We start from the raw sequence: 27,343 nt of genomic DNA, 5'->3' as shown, positions 1-27,343 counted from the left end.
TAGCCTAGTTCTCTACTACATTTTCTGGATTATTAAAATAGTCACCTGTCACCCTTACATCCAATATAAAATCTCTTCAATCCCTGCTACATGCAGCAAGTACCCGTGATGTTGTAATTTACATTTATATGTGACCATTTCACATCCCTGTTGTTTATAGATTGGAACCCAGACTTTTTGGCCTCCCACATCTGGTATAGAGCCTCTGATCTTTGAGTGGGGGCTGGATGGAATTCTAAATACCTCGCTTCTCTTGCCTAGAATAGTTTTTTCCAACACAAAGCTTAGGAGGAGGAAAAGTGTTGGCTCCTCTCCCTTCTGGGGAGATATAGCAGTTCTAGCCTGGAAGCCCTTTGGAGAGGCAGCCCTGTGTTCTTGGCCGCACCAGCCTAGAAAAAAGATTCCATCATGCTGGGATGTTTTGTTCTGAGAGAGAGGGGCAAAGAGACAATGGATCTTGGCTCAAAAGCCACATGTACTCTCATTTCCTAAATACCACTGCAATTTAATTTATTGATGATCTGGCTCCTAGAAATCTCATTAGCAGCTGCCTACTTTATGTATTATGTTACAAAAATCCAAGGCTGTTTGTAGTCCCCTGATTTCATTTCACTTTTACATACTGACAGTGTTTTCTAATGGAACAGATATGCAATATGAGAGAAGAGAGCTCCTGAGTATAATTGAAAGAGTTTTACTCTAATCACATAGGTAAATGGATTAACAGCTATAGGAAAGGGGAAAAGAAGAACAAGATACAAGGTGGGGGATAGGAGGTGAATTTGATGTATGTTATGTTTCAGATGCCAAGACACATATGAAAATCTAAATGTTAGTGTGAGGCATTCCACAGACCCACCCTCCCCTTTTTTCCCAGCAAAACACCCTTAAATGATGATGTATGTATCTATCATCATTCACTTTAAATCTCCAGAAATTTCTGTAAGGATATACAGCAAACTAAGACAAGCAGAAGAAAAGAAATAACAAAGATTAGATAAAATGTGGTATATCTATACATAATGGAAAGTTATTTGGCAATGAAAATGATTGAATGACTAATACATGAAACAAAATGGAAAAATCTTGAAATTTTTGTTACATGAAAAAGCCAGTCACAAAATACTGCATGCTATAGAATTCCCTGTACATGAAATGTCTAGAGTAGAAAAATCTTTAGAAGCTGAAAATAGATTAGAAGTTTTCTAGAGTTGGGGTCCAGCAGAGGCTGGGAGGGGGGTTGGGAACTATGGGTATGAGGTAATTTTAGGGGGCAGAAAATCTCCTAAAATCTATTGTTTTGATGGTTGCACATCTCTGTGAATACTAAATCCCATTGCGCATACTTTAAATTGGTGTATTATATGGCTATGAAATAGGATAAAGTAATGTCCCAGTGTGTGTGTTGCTCAGTCGTGTCTGACTCTTTGTGATCCCATGGACTGTAGCCCACCATAGACAGGTTCCTCTGTCCATGGAATTTTCCAGGCAAGAATACCAGAGTGGGTTGTCATTTCCTTCTCCAGGAGATCTTCCCAGCCCAGGAATCAAACCCAGGTCTCCTGCATTGCAGGCAGATTCTTCACTGTCTGAGCCTCTGGGGGAGTTAAAGTAATGCCCCAAGTTAGAATCTATTACCTAGAACTTCTTAATATTAAATTTTGACTAGATTGTACTCTACCAGAAAAGCAAAAATGGCACCAAGTTATAATACACTTGATGGTTGGGTATTGGGCTTAACTCCTCTACTGCAACTTCCCAGGAGGTCATTTGCATGCAAATAGATATTGCATATTATATCCATGGTACCAATTAATTTCTTCAATTTAGAAACACCCAAGATGACTAAGGGCTTCCCTCATAGCTCAGTTGGTAAAGAATCCGCCTGCAATGCAGGAGACCCGGGTTTGATTCCTGGGCTGGGAAGATACCCTAGAGAAGGAAATGGCAACCCACTCCAGTATTCCTGCCTGGAGAATCCCATGGACAAAGGAGCCTACCAGTCTATAGTGCATGGGTTCCCAAGAGTCAGACTAGACTTAGTGACTCATCCTCCACCATGATGACTAATTTAGTGTATCCAGTTGGCAAAGCAACATTCCTCTCTTCTCCTACCTTGCTAGTTTCTAAACATGGTACAGAAAATAGTCTGCTTTAAATGTTTTCTTCCTTTATTGCTCCAGGCACACAACAGTCAAAGAAATTGGCCTGAAATTGGAAGAAGGGGAGAGGCCAGGAGAAGTCTACACATTTATCCACTGTAGTTTGGGTTTATTATTACTGAAGCTAGAATGACCAGCTTTATGGAATCTATTAGGAAATAATAATAATAAAGCTGAGAATCCCTTTATCCCTTTTCTACCAACTCATACGATGATAGTTTGAGCCAAGATTTATGTATTCTCTTGTAGGCACTTTCTTAGAACATTTTTTTTTTTAAGTAATAGAAAATTCCACATTTATTGTCTACTTAGACATGGGGTCTATTTGTTTCTTTCTGAACAACCATTTTCTCAAACATGGGCAATAATACATACCTTTGAAGTAAACTTCCACTTCTTGATCTTAAAAGTAAGCTAGGAAAAAGGCAGCTTGCAGTTTCCCCTTGAAATTACTCACCCTGTTGTGGGTACAGTGTTGCCAGTCTGTCTTCCTCAGGGATCTTCTGAGCCCATCCCTTTTCTTCTTGGTACTTAGCCTCCTGCTCAGCTATGTTCAGATTTTCATCATAAAGGTTTGGGGGGCAGTCTCTGCCTTCCATAATCATTTGGTTAACTTTATGATAGCATTAATCCATGCTGTCACGTGGATAGCCCATAACATACACGGAGAAGAAAATGGATGGCAAATTGAATCCATGTGTCAGTTTTCTATTCTTTGACAAGATCCTCTCTTAGTTTCAGTAGCCACATAGAGACCAACTTGGACTTTATCACTGAAAGGAAACAATCTGAGTTTTGACCTATATGTGGCCAATGACCACTTCTTTATAATTGAGTAAGTCATTTACTTTCCAGGGCTCTAATTTTCTCACCTATTAATTGGTTCCTATAACAGTTTTATTGCAAAGCTGTAAAAAGTGTCGGTTAGGAGCAAAGGCTTACATGCACCTACTGCCTGGGTTTAAAATCGCGATTTCACCATCATTTACTGTGTGACTTTACATAAGTTTCTTAACTGCTCTGTGTTTCTATTTCTGATGATGGAAAAGTATCTCAAATATTCACAGACCTAATTTTACCTACAATTAATATATTAGTGATACAGAAAATCAGGTGGGTACTGTAAAATCAAACTCATTGTGTTTCCACTAATTTATATATAATCTGTTGTTTAAAACTCCTTGCTGCTAAAAAATCTGAGTATCTGTTGGCCCAGGTTTCCTGAAAGAAAAAATAATCTAAGCAGAGAATCTTAGTGGGTTCTAGACTCAACCAAAAGATTCACAGAAGATGGGCTGAAGCTTGTGTCAACAATTCAGAGCTTCCAAACCATGGAGCAACAACGATTGAGTGAGTGAGTGACAGTCACTCAGTCGTGTCCAACTCTTTGCAACCAAGTGGAATGTAGCCTGCCAGGCTCCTCTGTCCATGCAATTCTCCAGGAAAGAATACTGGAGTGGGTTGCCATTTCCTTCTCCGGGAAATCTTCCCAACCCAGGGATTGAACACGGTCTCCTGCATTGCAGGCAAAGTCTTTACTATCTGAGCCACCACAGAAGCCTACTATTAAGAAACATTTCTGAGTATAAAGACAGGTCAACTTAAAAAGTATCAGCAGATACATGCTTGACTTTTATTTTATAATCTATAGATAATACACTTCCATATCATTGAGCAACAATAAAATCACCAAATAAGCTGAAGGAGTCCTGGCATTTTAGTAGCTCTGTGTTTATCCTCCAATGGCACCCCACTCCAGTACTCTTGCCTGGAAAATCCCATGGACGGAGGAGCCTGGTAGGCTGCAGTCCATGGGGTTGCTAAGAGTCGGACACGACTGAGCGACTTCACTTTCACTTTTCACTTTCATGCATTGGAGAAGGAAACGGCAGCCCACTCCAGTGTTCTTGCCTGGAGAATCCCAGGGACGGGGGAGCCTGGTGGGCTGCCATCTATGGGGTCGCACGGAGTCGGACACAACTGAAGCGACTTAGCAGCAGCAGCAGTTTATCCTGGAGAAGAAAGCAAACCCACATTGCCTGGTACAGTGGCTAAGCAGTGGTATGTTAACAGCAACATCGCCATCTTCTGGGAATTTCAGGCTTCACTCCAAACCTGCTGCTGCTGCTGCTGCTAAGTCACTTCAGTCATGTCTGACTCTGGCAGGCGGGTTCTTTACCACTAGCGCCACCTGGTAGCAACAGATAACATGAAATTTGAGGCCCTTTCAGAACTCACACGGAGAAGGCAATGAATGGCAACCCACTCCAGTACTCTTGCCTGGAAAATCCCATGGACGGAGGAGCCTAGCAGGCTGCAGTCCATGGGGTCGCCAACAGTTGGACACGACTGAGTGACTTCACTTTCACTTTTCACTTTCATGCATTGGAGAAGGAAATGGCAACCCACTCCAGTGTTCTTGCCTGGAGAATCCCAGGGACGGGGGAGCCGGGTGGGCTGTCATCTATGGGGTCACACAGCGCCGGACACGACTGAAGCGACTTAGTAGCAGCAGCAGCAGAACTCACAACATATTATATGTTAGATCACTGGCAGAAAGGTGATCCCAAATTAGAAACACATGCTTCACTGGAAGGGCACTTATCTACTAGCACCTAAGAAGCTCCATTCTGAGTGAGGCTTTTATCGCTCATACCCTTGCGTGGACTCCTACCACCTTGCTGCTACTGTCCTCAAGAAGCATTTCCTGACAGCACACGGCAAAGGGAAGGGACAGCCCAGGCTGGCCTGTCTTATTCTGCATCGGACACCAACATGCCTGACCTAAAGGAAATAATTAAAGAAGAATCTATGTATCCCAAATGGTTGCTATTATTATTATTGCTGTTGTTGTTCTTATGTTTGTACTTATTCTGTGTAATTTAACTGGAGGTATTTACATGATATGACTCATGTGCTCTAAAAACTTCCTTTGGTAGAAAAATTCTGTATTCAGTAATATATGACCTTAGAGGAAGAATGGATTTGTGGACTATGCAAAAGGTAGCTTTTAATTGTTCTTAAATATTCACTAGTCACTTATAACAAGTAGAGACAGCACAGTGAATATAATTTTATACATCTTAAAGTAAAAATGCTGATTTCTCTTAAATTTTATATAAGACTCTATGCCTTACAGACTAAAATATTTTCAGATTCTTCCTCAATCACAGTTTAAATTAGATGCTTCACTGCCAGTTATTTAAACTTTTCTCCCCCTTTATTTCCTACATTTTCTCCTTCAGAAAGGTTTATGCTTAAGACTCCAGGATCTCCTATGTGGAATATGCATACAATTTTATAAAAATAACAAAGTAACCTTTATTAAGATTAAATCTATGGGTAACCAAAAGACACTAACTTTGCCTTAGTTATCAAAAGCCAAGAATACAATGAACAAAAAAATAGAAAGCATGGTAGTAGCTCCCTCTAGTGGACATTCTGAAGGTAAGGCAGCTAAAACAGATCAGCCATTTTACATTGTCAGGCTTGAGTAGTGCCCTTACAGATCAACTAGCCAGTCAAAAAAGTGGGGAAAAGGAATATCAGTAATCAAAATGAGCATTTATGAGGGCAATAAATCCAGGGAAAATCTAATTTGTATTATTCCACTTTTTCACTGAATGATGGGGGCAGAGTTAAAGCTATCTCATTATCCATAAGTACAAAATACTTCACAGACTTGCTTCAAAAGAGTTAAACAAAATCTGTTTCTCCCTCAGTCTTTCTCTACATTAAAAACTCAGCATTCAAAAAATGAATATCATGGCATCCGGTCCCATCACTTCATGGCAAATAGATGGGGAAACAATGGAAACAGTGACAGACTTTCTTTTCTTGGGCTCCAAAATCACTGCAGATGGTGAATGCAGCCATGAAATTAAAAGACACTTGCTCCTTGGAAGAAAAGCGATGACCAACCTAGACAGCATATTAAAAAGCAGAGACATTACTTTGCTGACAAAGGTCCATCTAGTCAAAGCTATGGTTTTTCCAGTAGTCATGTGTGGATGTGAGAATTGGACTATAAAGAAAGCCAAGCACAGAAGAACTGATGCTTTTGAACTGTGGTGTTGGAGAAGAATCTTATGAATATCTTGGACAGCAAGGAGATAAAACCAGCCAATCCTACAAGAAATCAATCCTGAATATTCACTGGAGGGACTGATGCTGAAGTTCCATTACTTTGGCCACCTAATGCTAAGAACTGACTCATTGGAAAAGACGCTGATGCTGGGGAAGACTGAAGGCAGGAGGAGAAGGGGACGACAGAGGATGAGATGGTTGGATGGCCTCACCGACTCAATGGACATGAGTTTGGGTAAGCTTCAGGAGTTGGTGATGGACAAGGAAGCCTGGCGTGCTGCAGTCCATGGGGTCACAAAGAGTTGGACACGACTGAACCGAACTGAACTGAAAGATGTGCAGCACCAGTAATCAAGTTTGAATCCTCTTTCTTCATTTTACTTCACATTCTACATGCATGCTATTGCTTTACTCATGTCTGACTCTTTGCAACCCCATGGACTATAAACTGCCACACTCCTCTGTCCATGGGATTATCCTGGCAAGAATACTGGAGGAGGTTGCCATTCCCTTCTCTGGAGGATATTCCAGACCCAGGAATTGAATCCACATCTCCTGCATTGCAGGCATATTCTTTACCATCTGAGTTGTTTATATATGATGGGAAATTAAAAGAGGATCTCTCATAGTTGATACAAATTTGCATGACAATAAGTTGTGAAACAAAAAAATTACAAACTATATTAATAATTTAAAATGTTGGATCAACTATTTTGGAGGAAGGAATGAGTTATCCTTCAATTTTTTTTTACTGTAGAAAGTGTTATTAAAATGCACTAAAAAAAAAATGCACTAAAATATTCCAATAGCATGTAGCCAAAATGTAGAAAAGTAATTATAGAGTTGTGACAGGTAATTACTGAAAACATACTTTATGTTATTTTTCTGAGTTTTGTGATGTTTTGGTGCATGTGACCTTTCAGAATTTTATAATCATTTTGTCTTCTCATCTACTTTCTAGTTCTATGTATTTTTCTATTTTTTCAAAAGTCTTGGGTATTCTTGAAATCTGAATTTTCCGTTAATGCTTGGCTGAAATGACACATGATAATTATTGTTTCCACCTGAATAGATCAGATATGTATTCTTGTATTTTCACTTTTATTTAGTTCTCTTAATCAATTTCTATTTTAAAGCACAGTGACCTACATAGTGTTAGGAATAATAAATTCGTTTAATTGTTAAAAACTTGTCTTTTCAGAAAGGAGAAAATACATGAAAACACATTAAAGGTAAAGAAGAAATAGAACAAAAGGAAGCTACTATTGGGAAAAGTTGAATCCAAATGTGAAATTAATATACAGAATGCAGGCTATGGGGGTAATCTTAATATTATTAGAAGTTAGCAACAAATTTGTCCCTGAGTTTCCTAACAACCAACAAAAAGAGATAAACAGAGACACAGTAATCAGATAATCTACTAAAGGAAAAGAGGATAAAACCCCCAAACCGTCCCAACATTATAAAATGGTCCTATTATACAAATCCAAGAATACAGTACACATATCTCACAAAAGCACACAAATACACATGCACACACATACAGACTCTGAGTCTAAGTTTGGGTTCCCCCAGAAGAAGACCCTTGGCCAAAATTTTAAACGCAAGTAGCTTGCTTGGAGAGGTACAGAAAACACTAATTGGGAAGTGGGAAAGTGAATCAGGAAAGACAGATAATAGAGAGTATATTAACCAGAAAGTCATGACTGTGGGTAATGCGTTTCAGGCACCTGGGGAATCTGAGACACAGGTGCAAAACTCATTATCTCAGAATTGGCACACCTGAGGTACAAACCAACCACAGCATTTTTTATGACAGCTATTGAGACCATCCACAGTGTTTCTGGAACCTAAGAAAATAAAATATGTCACTGCTGCTGCTGCTGCTAAGTCACTTCAGTCGTGTCCGACTCTGTGTGACCCCATAGACGGCAGCCCACCAGGCTCCCCCATCCCTGGGATTCTCCAGGAAAGAACACTGGAGTGAGTTGCCATTTCCTTCTCCAATGCATGAAAGTGAAAAGTGAAAGGGAAGTCGCTCAGTCATGTCCGACTCTTAGCGACCCCATGGACTTCAGCCTACCAGGCTCCTCCGTCCATGGGATTTTCCAGGAAAGAATACTGGAGTGGGGTGCCATTGCCTTCTGTCACTGCTTCCACTTTTTCCCTTCTGTTTTTCAGAAGGATTAGCAGTGTCTTAATGTTGGTCATCCTCGAGTCAGTCACCAAGGCCTGAAGAATGTGGTACTCTCAGTAGTCAGATCTAAACCACATGCTTACTAATGGAGGAATTAAATGGTGTCAGCATCACTGGATGCCCATGAGAATTCATGGAAGTACAGAAAGAGAATCTGGGAGTCATTACTACAACACATGATTGGAAGTCATTGCTAAAATGACTTCCAGTGGAAGCTGGGAATGGATTCTGGACTGCGGTAATGACAGATGCCACCAGCAATGGCTTAGAGGGAAAATCATAGGTAGATGTTCACAGTATATCTACTAGTTTATACTTGGAAACTCAATGAGGCTTATTTACATATTAAAGTGAAAAAAGTGAAAGAGTTAGTCACTCAGTGAAGTCCAACTCTTTGCGACTCCATGGACTGTAGCCTGCCAGGCTTCTTTGTCCATGGAATTCTCCAAGCAAGAATACTGGAGTGGGTTGCCATTCCCTTCTCCAGGGTATCTTCCTGACCCAGGGATGAAACCCAGGTCTCCTGCACTGCAGGCAGATTCTTTACCATCTGAGCCAATAGGGAATCAATCTTTTATTCATAGAAATGCATTACCTGAGTATGTTTTGATCACAGGCACACTACCAGGCTTTAAAAACATTCTTAAAACCTCAGTCTACTATATTAAGTGATGATCTAGTAGAATTTTCAAGGCAGGATTGGGAAAAGGAAAAATCAGAAGAGTTTTACAGAGAAGATAATATTTAAGTCAAGAAGAAGGAATTCTGTGTTTGGACAAGCCTCTGAAGAAGGATGAGGAAGAAAGGAAGAAAGACCTTTCGAGTAGAAGAACAGCATGTGGGAAAGCATAGAAATATGAATGGACATAGCTTGTCTGTGTGCTATGTCACTTCAATCATTTCCGACTCTTTGCGACCCTATAGACTATGGCCTGCCAGGCTCCTCTGTCCATAGGATTTTTCAGTCAAGAATACTGGAGTGGGTTGCCAGTTCCTCCTCCAGGGGATCTTCCTGACCCAGTGATTGAAATCAAGTCTCTTACGTCTCCTGCACCGGCAGGCAAGTTCTTTACCTCTAGCCCCACCTGAGCTTGTCTAGATACATGTAATTTGACTTGGCTAGAATCTTAGGATGCAAAATGAATGAGTAGCAAAAGATTTTTAAAAGTTGTTTTAGCCGAAATTATGAAAGCCTTATTTATGTTGTTCTAAGGATTCAGCAATACGAGAACCATGAACTTCCAGAGGTTCAAGCTGGTTTTAGAAAAGGCAGAGAAACCAGAGATCAAATTGCCAACATCCACTGGATCATTGAAAAAGCGAGAGAGTTCCAGAAAAACATCTATTTCTGCTTTATTGACTATGCCAAAGCCTTTGACTGTGTGGATCACAATAAACTGTGGAAAATTCTGAAAAAGATGGGAATACCAGACCACCTGACCTGCCTCATGAGAAACCTGTATGCAGGTCAGGAAGCAACAGTTAGAACTGGACATGGAACAACAGACTGGTTCCAAATAGGGAAAGGAGTATGTCAAGGCTGTATATTGTCACCCTGCTAATTTAACTTATATGCAGAGTACATCATGAGAAATGCTGGCCTGAAGGAAGGACAAGCTGGAATCAAGATTGCCAGGAGAAATATCAATAACCTCAGATATGCAGATGACACCACCCTTATGGCATAAAGTGAAGAGGAACTAAAAAGCCTCTTGATGAAAGTGAAAGAGGAGAGTGAAAAAGTTGGCTTAAAGCTCAACATTCAGAAAACGAAGATCATGGCATCTGGTCCCATCACTTCATGGCAAATAGATGGAGAAACAGTGGAAACAGTGTCAGACTTTATTTTTCTGGGCTCCAAAATCACTGCAGATGGTGACTGCAGCCATGAAATTAAAAGACACCTACTCCTTGGAAGGAAAGTTATGACCAACCTAGATAGCATATTCAAAAGCAGAGACATTACTTTGCCAACAAAGGTTCGTCTAGTCAAGGCTATGGTTTTTCCTGTGGTCATATATGGATATGAGAGTTGGACTGTGAAGAAGGCCGAGCGCTGAAGAATTAATGCTTTTGAACTGTGGTGTTGGAGAAGACTCTTGAGAGTCCCTTGGACTGCAAGGAGATCCAACCAATCCATTCTAAAGATCAGCCCTGGGATTTCTTTGGAAGGAATGATGCTAAAGCTGAACCTCCAGTACTTTGGCCACCTCATTCGAAGAGTTGACTCATTGGAAAAGACTCTGATGCTGGGAGGGATTGGGGGCAGGAGGAGAAGGGGACGACAGAGGATGAGATGGCTGGATGGCATCACTGACTCGATGGACGTGAGTCTGGGTGAACTCCGGGAGTTGGTGATGGACAGGGAGGCCTGGCGTGCTGCGATTGATGGGGTCGCAAAGAGTCGGACACGACTGAGCAACTGAACTGAACTGAACTCCTTGGAAAGAAAGTTATGACCAACCTAGACAGCATATTAAAAAGCAGAGACATTACTTTGCCAACAAAGGTCCGTCTAGTCAAGGCTATGGTTTTTCCAGTGGTTATGTATGGATGTGAGAGTTGGACTATAAAGAAAGCTGAGTGCCAAAGAATTGATGCTTTTGAACTGTGGTGTTGGAGAAGACCCTTGAGAGTCCCTTGGACTACAAAGAGATCCAACCAGTCCATTCTAAAGGAGATCAGTCCTGGGTGTTCATTGGAAGGAAGGACTGATGTTGAAGCTGAAACTCCAATACTTTGGCCACCTGATGCGAAGAGCTGACCCATTTGAAAAGACCCTGATGCTGGGAAAGATTGAGGGCAGGAGGAGAAGGGGACGACAGAGGAAGAGATGGTTGGATGGTATCACCGACTCGATGGACATGGGTTTGGGTGGACTCTGGGAGTTGGTGATGGACAGGGAGGCCTGGCATGCTGCAATTCATGGGGTTGCAAAGAGTCGGACACGACTGAGAGACTGAACTGAACTGAACTTACATGCAAGGAGATCCAACCAGGCCATCCTAGAGGAGATCAGTCCTGAATATTCATTGAAAGCACTGATGCTGAAGCTCAAACTCCAATACTTTGGCCACCTGATGTGAAGAACTGACTCTTTGGAAAAGACCCTGATGCTGAGAAAGATTGAAGGGGGGAGGAGAAGGGGATGACAGAGGATGAGATTGTTGAATGGCATCACCGACTCAATGGACATGAGTTTGATTAAATTGCAGGAGTTGGTGATGGACAGGGAGGCCTGATGTGCTGCAGTCCATTGGGTTGCAAAGAGTTGGACACGACTGAGCAACTGAACTGAGCTGAACATTTCTCATGAGTGAAGGCAGAACCAAAGCTCTTCAGGCGCGATTTGAGCAGCTGCCACTAGAGGGCAAGCTTACATCGTGATGTCATCAGTTAGCAGCAGCTGCTGCTGCTGCTGCTAGTTGCTTCAGTGGTGTCCGACCCTGTCCAACCCCATAGATGGCAGCCCACCAGGCTCCCCCGTCCCTGAGATTCTCCAGGCAAGAACACTGGAGTTGGTTGCCATTTCCTTCTCCAATGCATGAAAGTGAAAAGTGAAAGTGAAGTTGCTCAGTCGTGTCTGACTTTTAGCGACCCCATGGACTGCAGCCTACCAGGCTCCTCCGTCCATGGGATTTTCCAGGCAAGAGTACTGGAGTGGGGTGCCATGCTAGCTAGGTTAATTCAGAGCATGAAAGAACAGCAAAGGTGATCTCAGTAGAGGTTACGAAGAGTCAATTAGTGTAAAAGGAGAGGTCAGTCCAAGTAACAGGGACAAAGTATCACGTGAGTCACTGTGAAGCAAAGCTGACCGATTATACCCATCAAAGCCCAAAGGTAATGATACCAGAGAAGTGAACAGTATCATTTTGATGCAGAGATGACCTGTAAAGGGAGGAAGGAGGTTGCTGTCAGATTAACCAATTCTACCTTATCAGGAGTGAGGTGGAGGCATTTTTCAAACACATTAAAACAGGCTAATGAAAATGTGTTGTAACCAGGTGTAATTCCATAGAAACAGATCAGAGTGAGAAGTGCTTTTTTAAACCTAAAAACAATGGCTAAATAGAATCCCTGAGGGGATATCCTTCCTATAGGAATTTATTCTTTGAGAAACTGACCCCGATTTGAATATAAGCACAAGGATCCTAGACTAGCCTGTATGTAGACAACCTTATCTCAGATTAAAGTCTTGGTGTCGTTTTGAAAGAGTTAAAAGTTATAAAACCAAATTCACCTGTAAAAATGAAGTCAGAATTCTTTGAAGGGGGACTACCTGCCTCAAAGGAAATCAGTCCTGAATATTCATTGGAAGGACTGATGCTTAAGCTAAAACTCCAATACTGTGGCCACTTGATGCAAAGAACTGACTCCTTGGAAAAGACCCTGATGCTGGGAAAGATTGAAGGCGGGAGGAGAAGGGGATGACAGAGGATGAGATGGTTGCATGGTATCACCGACTCTATGGACATGAGTTTGAGCAAACTCCGGGAGTTGGTGATGGACAGGGAAGCCTAGCGTGCTGCAGTCCATGAGGTCTCAGAGAGTTGGACACAACTGAGCGACTAACCTGACCTGCCTCAGGATACCTTCCTCAGACAAGAGGATAGTTGCTAAAACTTCGATGACTAGATTCCATCCTCCTTTTTAATGACAGACGCTCCCTATCAGAATTGCTGAGGTGGGGTCTAGGCATCTGCATTGCTGGCAAGAGCCTTGGGTAAGTCTTTTTTTTGCAATATTTGGAGACACAAGTGTAGCACAACTCAAGTTACCCCCATGTTAGCTCTATTGGGTGCTTTTGATGGATCAAGCTCTTAAGCACAGCTAAGTGTCATCTGTTTGCCTACATACAAATACACATTTTTATAAAGCAGGCAAAGCATCCCCTGTGTGAGACACCAGTATTTAATCTTACTGTGCTAAGCACTGGATGTGCATTATTGTATTTTAATGTTTCCCGAGCCAGTGAAAATATATATTGTCATTCCCTTTTATAAATCAGAGAGAACACAGCTTCAGATAAAATTAACTGATTCATCCAAGGTCCTGCATCTAGAAAGCAACCAAACCAGAAGTAAACGCAAGATCTACTAAAATCTAAAGTTCTTTAGCTAAGAAGCAGAAGAAGAGGTAAATACTTAAAAGTTTATTAGACATTAATTTCCTGTTTGTTTCCTAATCCTAAATTTTTGAACTGGATATTGGAAAGCTCCCCCCATTTAAAATTAAAATCTGTTGTTCTGCAATTCATCTAATCTGAGATGTCCAGAGTTATACAGGGGAAAAGTTAATCTGTGTCCTACAATATAACTTTAGAAAAAAACATTAGCTCCTGACTCTGTTTCAAAAGAAGAGGTAAAAAAGATTTCTAATGTTATCTCCTTGAAGGAAATCCATTTAAAACCCATCTTAATGGATTTCTTTGATTTAGAGATGTGTTTGTAGCATTTTATAAACTATGATTATTAACATTTAAAGTCAAAAGAAGGTTAGGCATTTCATCTCTACCAAAAATAAAGTGAATAAAAATCCTAGAAAAATTACTGCAGATTTTTAGATGTCTCTAAATAAGCATATTTCACTTGTCAGAATGTAGTTATGAAATACTATAGCATAAAAATGAAATGTGGCTTATGGCTTATTTTCTTTTCCTTTTAGTATATTTGGCCATTCCCATTAAATAAAACTTTTTTTTTTTTTTTGGTAAACTCTACTTCATTTCAGTAGCATGCATTTAAATGTCAAGCAAGAGATAAAATCCAGATTTTCATGTATATTTTTATTATTTCTTTCATATATATATATGTATACACACACACACACACACATATATATATATAATTGGTTACCTTTACAAATTGTGAAAACAACAAACATAGAAAATTAACCCTTAAAAAATCAAAAACTAAAAAAAATACTTCTGAAATCCATGATGATATTTACAAGAGTAAAGATAAATTACAGCATTTTCAGTTAGCTTATTTTTATTTTTAATTATATATTATGTATGTATTATATATACATATTTGATATTTTACTTCCTTAGCTTTGTTATTATTTTAGACATATAAAAAGCTATAATAATGTATACTATTTGATGAGCTTGGAGATAAGCATCCATTTGTGAAATCATCACCATAATTTGTGGTACTATTTTTATAAAGAATAAGTTAATTTATATTTGTATGAAGTAAGAATTATTTTCCCTCCTTCTTCTGCCCCCTCACTTCTAACCATCACTCATGATTTTCTGTCTGTTGTTTCATATCTATCCATATAGGTAGATAAGTAGGTGAAGAAGGGCAGACAATTAGGAGAGTAGATAGATAAAATGTATTTTTTTTTAAATGAGAAATAGCACATCACTGGAGTGCCTCTATATACTGTATCTGAATTTAACACATTTTCAAACAGCAAAACGGTTCCCTGACTTAAACTGCAAGGATGTATGACAAAGTCACAAGCAGATGGATTTACATTGAGGATATAGAGTGTTAATAATATAAACTATATCAAGATGATGGATTTACTCTCCCAGTGTCACCTCAAAGTTATGCTGTTGACAATAACAAATGACTCAAAAACCTTAGTGACTTCCAACAGCAAGGTTTAATCTCATTATGCAACCAAGAGGAGTGAATAGCTATGTGGTTGCATGACTCCATCACTCCCCAGTGTGAGACCACAATGATGGGACATACTACCTGGGGCACCGCATGTATCATAGCTCAGGGAAGGAAAACCATGGAAAACAAATATTTGTGTAAAAACGTGACAGTCATCTCTTCTGCTGACATTTCATTGCCCTATATAAATCCTTCAGTCAAGCCTGATATCAGAGGGTCTAGGGTGTGGAAGGAGGGTGAGCAAATATTTTTAACAATATGTAAATTACAATAGGTATTTTAAATAGTAACTGCCATATCTAACCTTGCAGTATTTTATATTATTTCGTCATATGAATGCATCACAGTTTATTTGTGGACATTTATGTTCTAATTTTTCAAAATACAAACAATGCCTGACTGAACATATTTAAATATAAACCCACGTACACACACTTCTTTTGGACTATGCTTAATAAATACAAATTAAAACTCTAGAATTATCTTTTATACCTGTATTTTTCCTCAATTTTTCCTTCTTTTACAAAATAATACAAATCATTCTTGCCTGATTAAACAGCTTATCCATTCACCAAAATACTGATAGAAGCTGGCTTAAAATATCTATTACTGTGACAACAAACTGAAATTTGTAAAAAAAAAAAAAAAAAAAAAAGAAAGAAATTACTTTTTTATCACTTATTAAAAAAGAAAAGGTAGTTCAAATTTGCTGTTCTCTGAGACTATTTTAATCAGATTTTTTCACCTTGCAGATCCAAGTTACATAAAGAATTACTTCTTTGTAAGTTTTCTGGCTACTTGGATATCATTAACTGAGTTTGGGTCAACTTTGGGGTAGCTTCCTTTCAGTTCAGTTCAGTTCAGTTCAGTCGGTCAGTCGTGTCCGACTCTTTGCGACCCCATGAATCGCAGCACACCAAGCCTCCCTGTCCATCACCAACTCCCGGAGTTCACTCAAACTCACGTCCATCGAGGCAGTGATGCCATCCAGCCATCTCATTCTCCCCTTCTCCTCCTGCCCCCAATCCCTCCCAGCATCAGAGTCTTTTCCAATGAGTCAACTCTTCGCATTGTATATTTCAAATTCTAACACACATCTGACATTCAGCCATCTGAAGAAATAACACCATTCTTTTCCTATGTCACTGAACAAACATAATCAAATAGCGGGTAATACTTTTTGAAATTAATGGACAGTTATACCTCACTTTAAATATCATTTAAACACATAGCCTTGCTTGTAATTTTGATAGATATTATGGTATTTTCTATTGTATAAATTTATTAATTATAATATTTCTAAAAAATTGAAAGATGACTACATCCATAATTTTGTAAGTTTATTCATCCAACAAACACTCTGAAAATTGAGGACCTACTCTGTGAAAGACACCATGATCAGGTGCTGGAGTCATGAAGAAACAACATGATCTTGCTACCACACTCTCCCAGTTAGTACACAGCAACACTGTGACCAAAACCAGGTCCATCACTAGACAAAGCCTACAATTTTAACTAGCATGTATTATGGCCTAGAGAAATATGTGCAGACTGCACTATCAGTGACTGTTTTACTAAATGGAAAACAGTCTTGCTTATTCTGCTTGGTTGACGAACTAAACACATAAAATGAATGAAAATGAGATTCCTTTCACTAACCACTAACATGAATAGGGGAGGACAAAGAAACAAGAAAGTTTTTGTTTTTTCCTTTATTCTTAATATATTCAACAAATGCTTATAGAAACTCCTTATGCAGGAGGCATTGTACCATGTGCTATAAATTCAGTTGTGACCCAAAAAATTCAGGAAAATACAATTAAACAACAGAAAAAGAGACATTAAAAGGAGAAAACTGAATGGAAGATCCAGGCAATGAACAAATAAAATGGAAACAACAAAAGAAAAATAATTCAGGGGAAATTATTCAACTAAAAGATAAAACCATTTCAACTTCCTCAAGTGGTATTCTTGATAGAAACTAGGAAAAATATATACAACAAAACTACTGGGAAAAAAAAAAAACTTCTGGGGAAAGGAAAATTTTTGAGGAGGGGAAGAGATAGAACAAAAACCTAAAATATGTATTTTGAAAGGACAATAATACAAACTTACAAGAAATGAAAATCATGAGATATATACATACCAATTAAATGGCTCCATTTTAAGGCTGATGAAAGACTCCTGTGAGTGACTGAAAAAAAAAAAAAAACTGATAGTGTTGGGAGGCAGAGATATTGAATAATATCCTCTGAGCTGAGAAGGAACTTTAAGACTTGAAAAATGGAGTGCACTTACAAAGTTTATTGTGGGTAACTTATGGGGAATCAGGCAACAATGATTCAGAGGCATTCACAGCTGTACTCCGCAGAGCCAAAAGGGGTATCAGTTCAGATCAGTTTTGTCGCTCAGTCGTGTCCGACTCTGCACCCCCATGAACCGCAGCACACCAGGCCTCCCTGTCCATCACCAACTCCCGGAGTCCACCCAAACTCATGTCCATTGAGTCAGTGATGCCATCCAACATCTCATCCCCTGTCATCCCCTTCTCCTCTTGCCCCCAATCCCTCCCAGCATCAGGGTCTTTTCCAATTTTCCAGTAGCATATTGGGCACCTACCGACCTGAGGAGTTCATCTCTCAGTGTCCTATCTTTTTGCCCTTTCATACTGTTCATGGGGTTCTCAAGGCAAGAATACTGAAATGGTTTGCCATTCCCTTCTCCAGTAAGGGGATTTAAATGAGCAAAAGATAAAAATAGAATCTGACCACTAGGGGAAAGTAAATCCACACTTCTGGGAACCTGGGGTTTTTCTCCTCCCAGGGGTCTCGTGACTATTAACCATTTGCATCAACAAAAGGCACTCTTCCAATTTTCATATCAGACGAAGGCAAGAGGAAGAGTTGATGAGAACTTATCTGGCTTGGGCACAGTCCTGGGAGTAGGCTAAAATTCAATCACATAGAAAGGGGAGAGGATAGGACTGCTGGCCTGAGATAGAGCTGACAAGATGGAATCAGTGTGGTTCAGCCAAATAGATAACAAGACTTACAAACTTTGAAACAAACTGACCTTGGGCCTTTTCATAAAATATGAGTATAAAAGTACAGAGAAATTTTGTCACTAAAATTTTTATACTTAGATAGTATGTCATCATGGAGAAGGGACCATCAACCCACTCCAGTATTCTTGCCTAGAGAATCTCGTGGACAGAGGAGCCTGGCGGGCTGCTGTCCATAGCGTTGCACAGAGTCAGACACGACTGAAGTGACTTAGCATGCATGCATGCATTGGACAAGGAAATGGCAACCCACTTTAGTATTCTTGCCTGGAGAATCCCAGGGACAGAGGAGCCTGGTGGGCTGCCGTCTATGGGGTTGCACAGAGTCAGATACAGCTGAAGCAACTTAGCAGCAGCAGCAGCAGTATGTCATCAAGAATGAAAGAAAGATAAATATTCTCAAGACATATATTTTACTAAAGGCTATTATGGGGAATGGAGAAGGCAATAGCAAACCACTTCAGTATTCTTGCCTTGAGAATGCCATAAACAGTATGAAAAGGCAAAAAGATAGGACACTGAAAGATGCACTTCCCAGGTCCATAGGTGCCCAATATGCTACTGGAGAAGAATGGAGAAATAACACTAGAAAGAATGAAGAGGTGTCTGGAGCCAAAGCAAAATCAACACCCAACTGTGGATGTGACTGGTGACGAAAGTCGGATGCTGTAAAGAGCAATATTTTATAGGAACCTGGAATGTTAGGTCCATGAATCAAGGTAAACTGGAAGTGGTCAAACACGAGATGGAAAGAGTGAACATTGACATTTTAGAAATCAATGAACTAAGATAGACTGGAATGGGACTGGAAGATCAAACTGCCAATATCTGTTGGATCATCAAAAAAGCAAGGGAGTTCTAGAAAAACATCTATTTCTGCTTTATTGACTATGCCAAAGCCTTTGACTGTGTGGATCACAACAAACTGTGGAAAATTCTTCAAGAGAAGGGAATATCAGACCACCTGACCTGCCTCCTGAGAAATCTGTATGCAGGTCAAGAAGCAACAGTTAGAATTGGACATGGAACAACAGACTGGTTCCAAATCAGGAAAGGAGTATGTCAAGGCTGTATATTGTCACCCTGCTTATTTAACTTATATGCAGAGTACATAATGCAAAATGCTGGGCTGGATGAATGACAAACTGGAATCAAGATTGCTGGGAGAAATATCAGTAACCTCAGATAATGCAGATGACACCACTCTTGTGGCAAAAAATGAAGAAGAATTAAAGAGCCTCTTGATGAAAGTGAAAGTGGAGAGTGAAAAAGTTGGCTTAAAGCTCAACATTCAGAAAACGAAGATCATGGCATCTGGTCCCATCACTTAATGGCAAATAGATGGGGAAACAATGGAAACAGTGACAGACTATTTTCTTGAGCTCCAAAATCACTGCAGATAGTGACTGCAGTCATGAAATTAAAAGACACTTGCTCCTTGAAAGAAAAGCTATGACCAACCTAGAGAGCATATTAAAAAGCAGAGACATTACTTTGCCAACAAAGGTCCATCTAGTCGAAGCTATGGTTTTTCCAGTAGTCAAATATGGATGTGAGAATTGGACTATAAAGAAAGCTGAGCACCAAAGAATTGATGCTTTTGGACTGTGCTGTTCTGAGACTCTTCTGAGTCCCTTGAACTGCAAGGATATCTAACCAGGCCATCCTAAAGGAAATCAGTCCTGAATATTCATTGGAAGGACTGATGCTGAAGCTGAAACTCCAATACTTTGGCCACCTGATGCAAAGAATTGACTCACCGGAAAAGACCCTGATGCTGGGAAAGGTTGAAGGCGGGAGGAGAAGAGGACAACAGAGGATGAGATGGCTGGCTGACATCACCGACTCGATGGACCTGAGTTTGAGTAAGCTCCAGGAGTTGGTGATGGACAGGGAAGCCCAATGTGCTGCATTCCATGGGGTCACAAAGAGTCAGACATGACTGAGTGACTGAAGTGAACTGAACTGACTATGGGGGAAGCCTGACTGATACTTTTCTAGGACAATATCAGTTTCATCTTAGGTATATTTTCTGTAAACATTTTATCAAATATAAATTCTTCTTCATGTAAAGCAGATCCTTACTTAAAATTCAGGTGCCTACTTTCAGATATACTGGTCTGTGGAGCTCACTGTAAGCCTTTTATATTGTGGGTTATGTATTTTTAGAATTTGTTCAGAAGAATCAGAGCCAAACTGGGAAAACACATTAAAGCTTCTCCTGGTGGAACATGAGCCACAGATACTCGGTCAAAATCACATAAATGAGATTCTTTTTGTGATACTATAGCTGGCAAAGCATAGAGTTTTGGACAAAGAAGGAAGTTTGATATTATAAAACTGGATTTGGTTCCCACCAATACATTTAATAATTATCAGCCACCTGTGTTCACTAATTAACCTCTTGTGACTATGTTTTATCATCTGTAATATGAAGAATCTTAAAAATAGTACTATCACTATTATGAAGCTTATCATTATAAATTAGTAGATCCCACATAATGTATGACTTTTCTTTCCATAATGAATAATTTACACCCTTCTCACCTTAGTCCAGCAGCGTATCAAAAACAAGAAGAAACCAAACCCACAGAAAACCATACGCCATTATAAGGTTTATCATCCTTTGCTTCTCCTATACCACGTTTTAATTAGCCTTGCTGCTGCTGCTGCTAAGTCGCTTCAGTCGTGTCCGACTCTGTGAGACCCCATACACAGCAGCCCACCAGGCTCCACCATCCTTGGGGTTCTCCAGGCAAGAACACTGGAGTGGGTTGCCATTTCCTTCACCAGTGCATGAAAGTGAAAAGTGAAAGTGAAGTCGCTCAGTCGTGTCCCACTCTTAGCGACCCCATGGACTGCAGCCTACCAGGCTCCTCCGTCCATGGGATTTTCCAGACAAGAGTACTGGAGTGGGTCGCCATTGCCTTCTCCATTAATTAGCCTTAGTTTAATGGAAATAACATGGAATTTGTCAGCAGAAATGCCTGAGGTAACACTGAAATTTTATAATACAACAGTATGAAGCAAAGTCAATTACTTAATATTTCTAATGGTTAGTATCTTCACCCATAAAATGTACTTAATAATCCCTACTTTTCAGTTTTATGAGGCTTAAATGAGGTAAAATTATGAATATTCAGAACAGAGTAAATGCTTAGTATTTAATATTCTCATTTGACCTTTCTTGTATTTTCAGTTTTCAAAGAATATAAATATTTTCCAGAAATTTTCAGAATTATAAATTACTAGATAAGTAATATTTACCTTAAATAATTTTAGAAGGAAAACAACATAAAATTGTATAGCAAAGTCTTTAAATAGTATTTTAAAGTAGTCTTTTAAAGCAATCTCCTCTTCATTTAGATGATATTTTGAAGGGGAGGCTCGCGGGTTGCAAAGGGGAGTCGATGGGGTCTCAAGAGTCAGACACTATTTAGCAACTAAACAAAAACAACAAGAAGCTAATATTACATAAATATATCAAGGCTGACATCTTTGGCTCAGTACTCCAGTGGACACAATTTTGTAGGTGAAAGAGGGCTTTGGCATCCTCATATGCATCCTCTCTGCTTAAGAAGAACCTACTACAAAGAGGTCTCTGGGGGAGAAAATACGTGGTGATCATCTGAGTTACACACTTAGCACCATCCCTGGGGGGCTGGGCACCTTACTTCATGCAGTGTTCACAACAATTACATAAGTAGGTAATATTACTTCCAGGTTGCAGATTTTGAAACTGCCAGAGACTGGACATTGATGCTATCAATCCCATTAGAACAGAAACTAAAAAACAACCAACTCTCTATATTTTAGGTGGTGCTTATGGCAGTATCTGGCTCACAGTAAATATTCTGTAAATGATCATTTTATCATATTCCTTTCAAGACCATACATTTACCATACAATGTAGGACTGTTCTCTGCTCCACAATGATTTGTCTTTGGGCTATTCGTACTGTGTTTAATTTTGTTTAATTTTGCTCTCAGTTTTTTTTAGAGTTGTAAAATAGTTTCTTAACTAAATTTTCATTTTAGTATATTATCCAAGGTTTTATATGCCAAGAAATTAAAAGGAAAGGACTGCTGCTGCTGCTACTAAGTCACTTCAGTCATGTCCGACTCTGTGTGACCCCAGAGCAGCCCACCAGGCTCCCCCGTCCCTGGGATTTTCCAGCCAAGAGTACTGGAGTGGGTTGCCATTGCCTTCTCCAAAAGGAAAGGACAAAGTGAGACAAAAGGAGTTATATAATTCTGTAGAGAGAGAGTAACCATAAGTTTTTTGTTTTTTGTATGTCTGATCATTTTCGCCAGTAGACCAAGCAGATGGAAACATGAGTAAGATGTGCAATAAGATTAATTGGAGACCCATAAAAAAGGGCAATAAAAGGGGAAAATTTAGCTGGCAATACCTGCGCAATAAATATAACTAATCTGCTACTGAATTTAAAAAGAGATTCCTGATCTTCACATTATTTGCTTATTTTTTAAACTTTTTTTTTTTAAACTGATACTCACTTTTAAAAGAAGAGGGAAACATTATGGAAATGATTATGACTTTATTCTCTCTTAGCTGATGATGTTTTTCAAGACATTTAAATTACCTGCTAAACCAAGGATGAAATAAACTGATAAAGCTGAAAAATAATATTTTGAGTTGTATTTCCTCAGTGTTCATGCAAAAATACAAAGATCTCTGAATATAAATTCTCTATGGAATGGAACAGTTGCCACATAATATAAATTATTAGTGACAAATTTCTGGCACAATATTTTATGTAACATCAAGCACTTGGGATTCAAGGCGGTGACCTCAGCTATTCTGATACATGGTCCTCAAAAGGAAAGCTTCTGGTGGCACTGAAGAGTGTTGGAAAATTCCAGGTAAATTTAGTTTGCACCACTGCAGATTTTTACATGTTTGTGGGAAGGTGGTTTTTATGCATGTTCAACTTGCACTTTATGCATGGAAACGTTTTGAAAATACTAAATACTGAAAACACTAAATACTGAAAACACTGAATACTCTGTACTTAGAAATATTTACATTTGTTGTTTGAATCATAATTAACTGCTTGGATTTAAGGTCCATAAGAACAGGAATTATATGAACTGTCTGCCATATATCAAGTGCCCCATAGTAGTGTTAAAATCAATCAGTGAATAATTCTAATTAATAAACCTTTAAAATCTGAACCATAGGGAAAGGGGAAATGATGTGTGAGAGCAGAGAAAGATTTCAGAGTAATTGGGGGATAGGTTTGAGGAGGTTGGAAGTATTTCTAACACTGAGCAACTTTGCAGAGATAGACTAAAATTTCCCCTAGGTGACTCATGGAGGGATTTGATGAATCCCAGTGTAAACATCTACTTATAAAATTCTATTGAATCCTGAATTTCATCCCAGAGATAAGAGACAGAGAATGCCTTTAAAATGCTTTCCTTATTCCCCAGAAGTGTTCCAGTCAAAATGGGTTGACACTGACAGGCTTTCTCCCTCCACTGTAGAGCTTATGAGGCAGGCTACTCGGCTGGAATTTCAGGTTTATTTGACATATATTCCATTTATCATTGCCATCCTTTGAATTGTAACCACTTTACCTCCAGGTTTTCATATGTATAATTTGCCATGCATCTTACTCAGGATAAAGGTTGTCATATGTGAATTTCTGCTTCCCACCTGAGCTTTGAGAAATGGTCCTACGTTTCACAATATTTGACTCACTACAAAATGAAACGAGTCGCCAGTCCAGGTTCGATGCACGATACTGGATGCTTGGGACTGGTGCACTGGGACAACCCAGAGGGATGGTACGGGGAGGGAGGAGGGAGGAGGGTTCAGGATGGGGAACACGTGTATACCTGTGGCAGATTCATGTTGATATATGGCAAAACCAATACAATATTGTAAAGTTAAAAAATAAAATAAAATAAAAAATAAAAAAAACATTCAAGTCCTGGACTGCTAATATTTGTCCTAGACAGGCTAACTAAGAATGGAAAGAAATCTCTGCTCAAAGAATGTAATATTCCTCATAAAAACCTACTTAACTAGAGAAGAAAGAATGAAGGATGCCTTTCCGTGATTATAGGTAGTGGTGGTGGTAGTGGTGGGGGTTCGTCCAAGATGCATTGCTTCTGAGATGCTTTCATTAAATTGTTCTAGTAGAGCAGAGACTGATTGTTTTTCTTTTTGTTGTATCTTCTCTGTCTGCCACAGAGAGAATGCTGAACAATATGTATCAGATCAAGAAATTAAGTTTATGTAAAACCAAGCCAGGCATTGATGATGTGGGAATAAAACAGCTAGTCCTAATCCTCAAGGAGCTCTCAGCTTAATGGAGGGAATAAATGTATATGATTACTGTACAAGATGATAAGCCTACCAATGCTGATAAGCATTCAGGTGCAGAAGTAGCATAGAGGAAAACTGCTGAATTCAGGTCAGTAAAAGTGGGAAAGAGTAAAGGCTTTCTATAGGAGATGGTGCTAAAATTAATTCTTCAAGCATCCCTAGGAATTAGCCATATAACTAATGGGGAAATAATTATTGATGACAAAAAATATGTACAAATGCAGGAAAGAAGGTCACATTGGTACATGTCTAGGTGTAGCATAGTGAGAAGCAATTCTTTTTTTTTAATCTTCTTGTTCTTGATGGTATATCTTTCCCCTTTATTTCATCCATAGTACTAACAGCACCAAGTCCAATAAATATTGTCTTCAAAAGAGAAATTTAATTACTGTATTGTTATAGACCGAACCATGTCCTCCAAAATTTATATGTTGAAGTATTTATCCCTTAGTAGTTCAGAATGTGACTGTATTTGGAGATAGGTCTTTAAAGAGGTAACTGTTAAAAGGGATAATTCGAGTGAGCTATAATCCAATATGACAGTTTTCCTTATGAGAAGGAAATTAGAGAGACACATAAAGAAGGAAGACCATGTGGAAACAGAGAAGACAACTATCAACAATGCAACAAGAGAAATGATCAAAAGAAAGCAAGACTGCCAACACATTAATCTCAGATGTGTAGCCTCCAGAACTGTGAGCAAATACATTCTGTTGTTCTAGCTACTTAGTCTGTGGTACTTTTTCATGGTAGCCCTAGCAGATGCAGTTCAGTTCAGTTCAGTCGCTCAGTCATGTCCAACTCTTTGTGACCCCATGAATCGCAGCACGCCAGTCCATCACCAACTCCCGGAGTTCACTGAGACTCAAGTCCATCGAGTTGGTGATGCCATCCAGCCATCTCATCCTCTGTCGTCCCCTTCTCCTCCTGCCCCCAATCCCTGCCAGCATCAGAGTCTTTTCCAACGAGTCAACTCTTCGCATGAGGTGGCCAAAGTACTGGAGTTTCAGCTTTAGCATCATTCCTTTCAAAGAAATGCCAGGGCTGATCTTCAGAATGGACTAGTTGGATCTCCTTGCAGTCCAAGGGACTCTCAAGAGTCTTCTCCAACACCACAGTTCAAAAGCATCAATTCTTTGGTGCTCAGCTTTCTTCACAGTCCAACTCTCACATCCATACATGACCACTGGAAAAACCATAGCCTTGACTAGATGGACCTTTGTTGGCAAAGTAATGTCTCTGCTTTTGAATATGCTATCTAGGTTGGTCATAACTTTCCTTCCAAGGAGTAAGCGTCTTTTAATTTCATGGCTGCAGTCACCATCTGCAGTGATTTTGGAGCCCAGAAAAATAAAGTCTGACACTGTTTCCACTGTTTCCCCATCTATTTGCCATGAAGTGATGGGACCAGATGCCATGATCTTAGTTTTCTTAATGTTGACCTTTAAGCCAACTTTTTCACTCTCCACTTTCACTTTCATCAAGAGGCTTTTCAGTTCCTCTTCACTTTCTGCCATAAGGGTGGTGTCATCTGCGTATCTGAGGTTATTGATATTTCTCCTGGCAATCTTGATTCCAGCTTGTGCTTCTTCCAGCCCAGCGTTTCTCATGATCTGCATAGAAGTTAAATAAGCAGGGTGACAATATACAGCCTTGATGTACTCCTTTTCCTATTTGGAACCAGTCTGTTGTTCCCTGTCCAGTTCTAACTGTTGCTTCCTGACCTGCATACAGGTTTCTCAAGAGGCAGGTCAGGTGGTCTGGTATTCCCATCTCTTGAAGAATTTTCCACAGTTTATTAACACAATGATACCACGAGTGCTCTTCCAACACTGATAAAAGGGTAAAGACCCTTACACAAAAAAACATATCAAAATAAAGATCCTTCCTTCATTTTGTATTCAGTTCAGTCATCAGTCATTTCTGACTCTTTGTGACCCCATAGACTGCAGCATGCCAGGCTCCCTGTCCATCACCAACTCCCAGAGTTTACTCAAACTCAGGTCCATTGAGTCGGTGATGCCATCCAGCTATCTTTGTTGGACCTTTGTTGGCAAAGTAATGTCTCTGCTTTTCAACAGGCTGTCTAGGTTGGTCATAACTTTGTTTCCAAGGAGAAAGTGTCTTTTAATTTCATGGCTTCAGTCACCATCTGCAGTGATTTTGGAGCCCAAAAAGATAAAGTCTCTCACTGTTTCCATTGTTTCCCCATCTATTTGCCATGAAGTAATGGGACCGGATACATGATCTTAAGTTTTCTGAATGTTGAGTTTTTAGCTAACTTTTTCACTCTCCTCTTTCACTTTCATCAAGAGGCTCTTTAGTTCTTCTTCTCTTTCTGCCATAAGAGTGGTGTCATCTGAATATCTGAGGTTATTGATATTTCTCCCAGCGATCTTGATTCCAGTTTATGCTTCATCCAGTCCAGCATTTCACATAATGTACACTGCATATGAGTTAAATAAGCAGGGTGACAATATACAGCCTTGACACACTCCTTTCCCAATTTGGAACCAGTCTGTTGTTCCATGTCCAGTTCTGACTGTTGTTTCCTGACCTGCCCACAGATTTCTCAGAAGGCAGGTCAGGTGATCTAGTATTCTCATCTCTTTAATTTGTAGAATTAAAACCCAACAAATGGAAGATATCAGCTCCTTTATATTAGAGAAGACCACCTAAGGCCAGACTGAAGACTCCAGAGCAGCTCATCAAGATTATCTGAAACAAGTTCAGAGGAATGCAGGCCCAGTACCCACTCTAATCTTATCGACAACCCCACACTTGAACTGTTGCTATAAAGTGAAAGTGAAGTCACTCGGTCATGTCCAACTCTTTGCGACCCCATGGACTG

General features: G+C 39.6%; 1 protein-coding gene across 7 annotated transcripts in view; it reads right to left on the bottom strand.

Moving 5' to 3' along the window:
• ANO3 (anoctamin 3) overlaps window positions 1-27,343 on the bottom strand; it is a 496,934-nt gene that overhangs the window by 348,171 nt on the left and 121,420 nt on the right. The window contains exon 3 of one of the 7 annotated variants that reach the window (XM_086340919.1): window positions 17,224-17,271. The exons of the other annotated variants lie outside the window; for them this stretch is intronic. The gene's annotated coding sequence lies outside the window, so the exon portion shown is untranslated. The remainder of the gene's footprint in view (window positions 1-17,223; window positions 17,272-27,343) is intronic. 7 annotated transcript variants of the gene reach the window in all.

The sequence above is a fragment of the Bos grunniens genome, chromosome 15 (assembly GCF_055505025.1).
Source record: "Bos grunniens cultivar Pamir isolate PY7600 chromosome 15, Bosgru_T2T1.0, whole genome shotgun sequence".
NCBI classification, from domain to species: Eukaryota; Metazoa; Chordata; class Mammalia; order Artiodactyla; family Bovidae; genus Bos; species Bos grunniens.
This window is presented reverse-complemented; position numbering and strand designations above follow the sequence as displayed.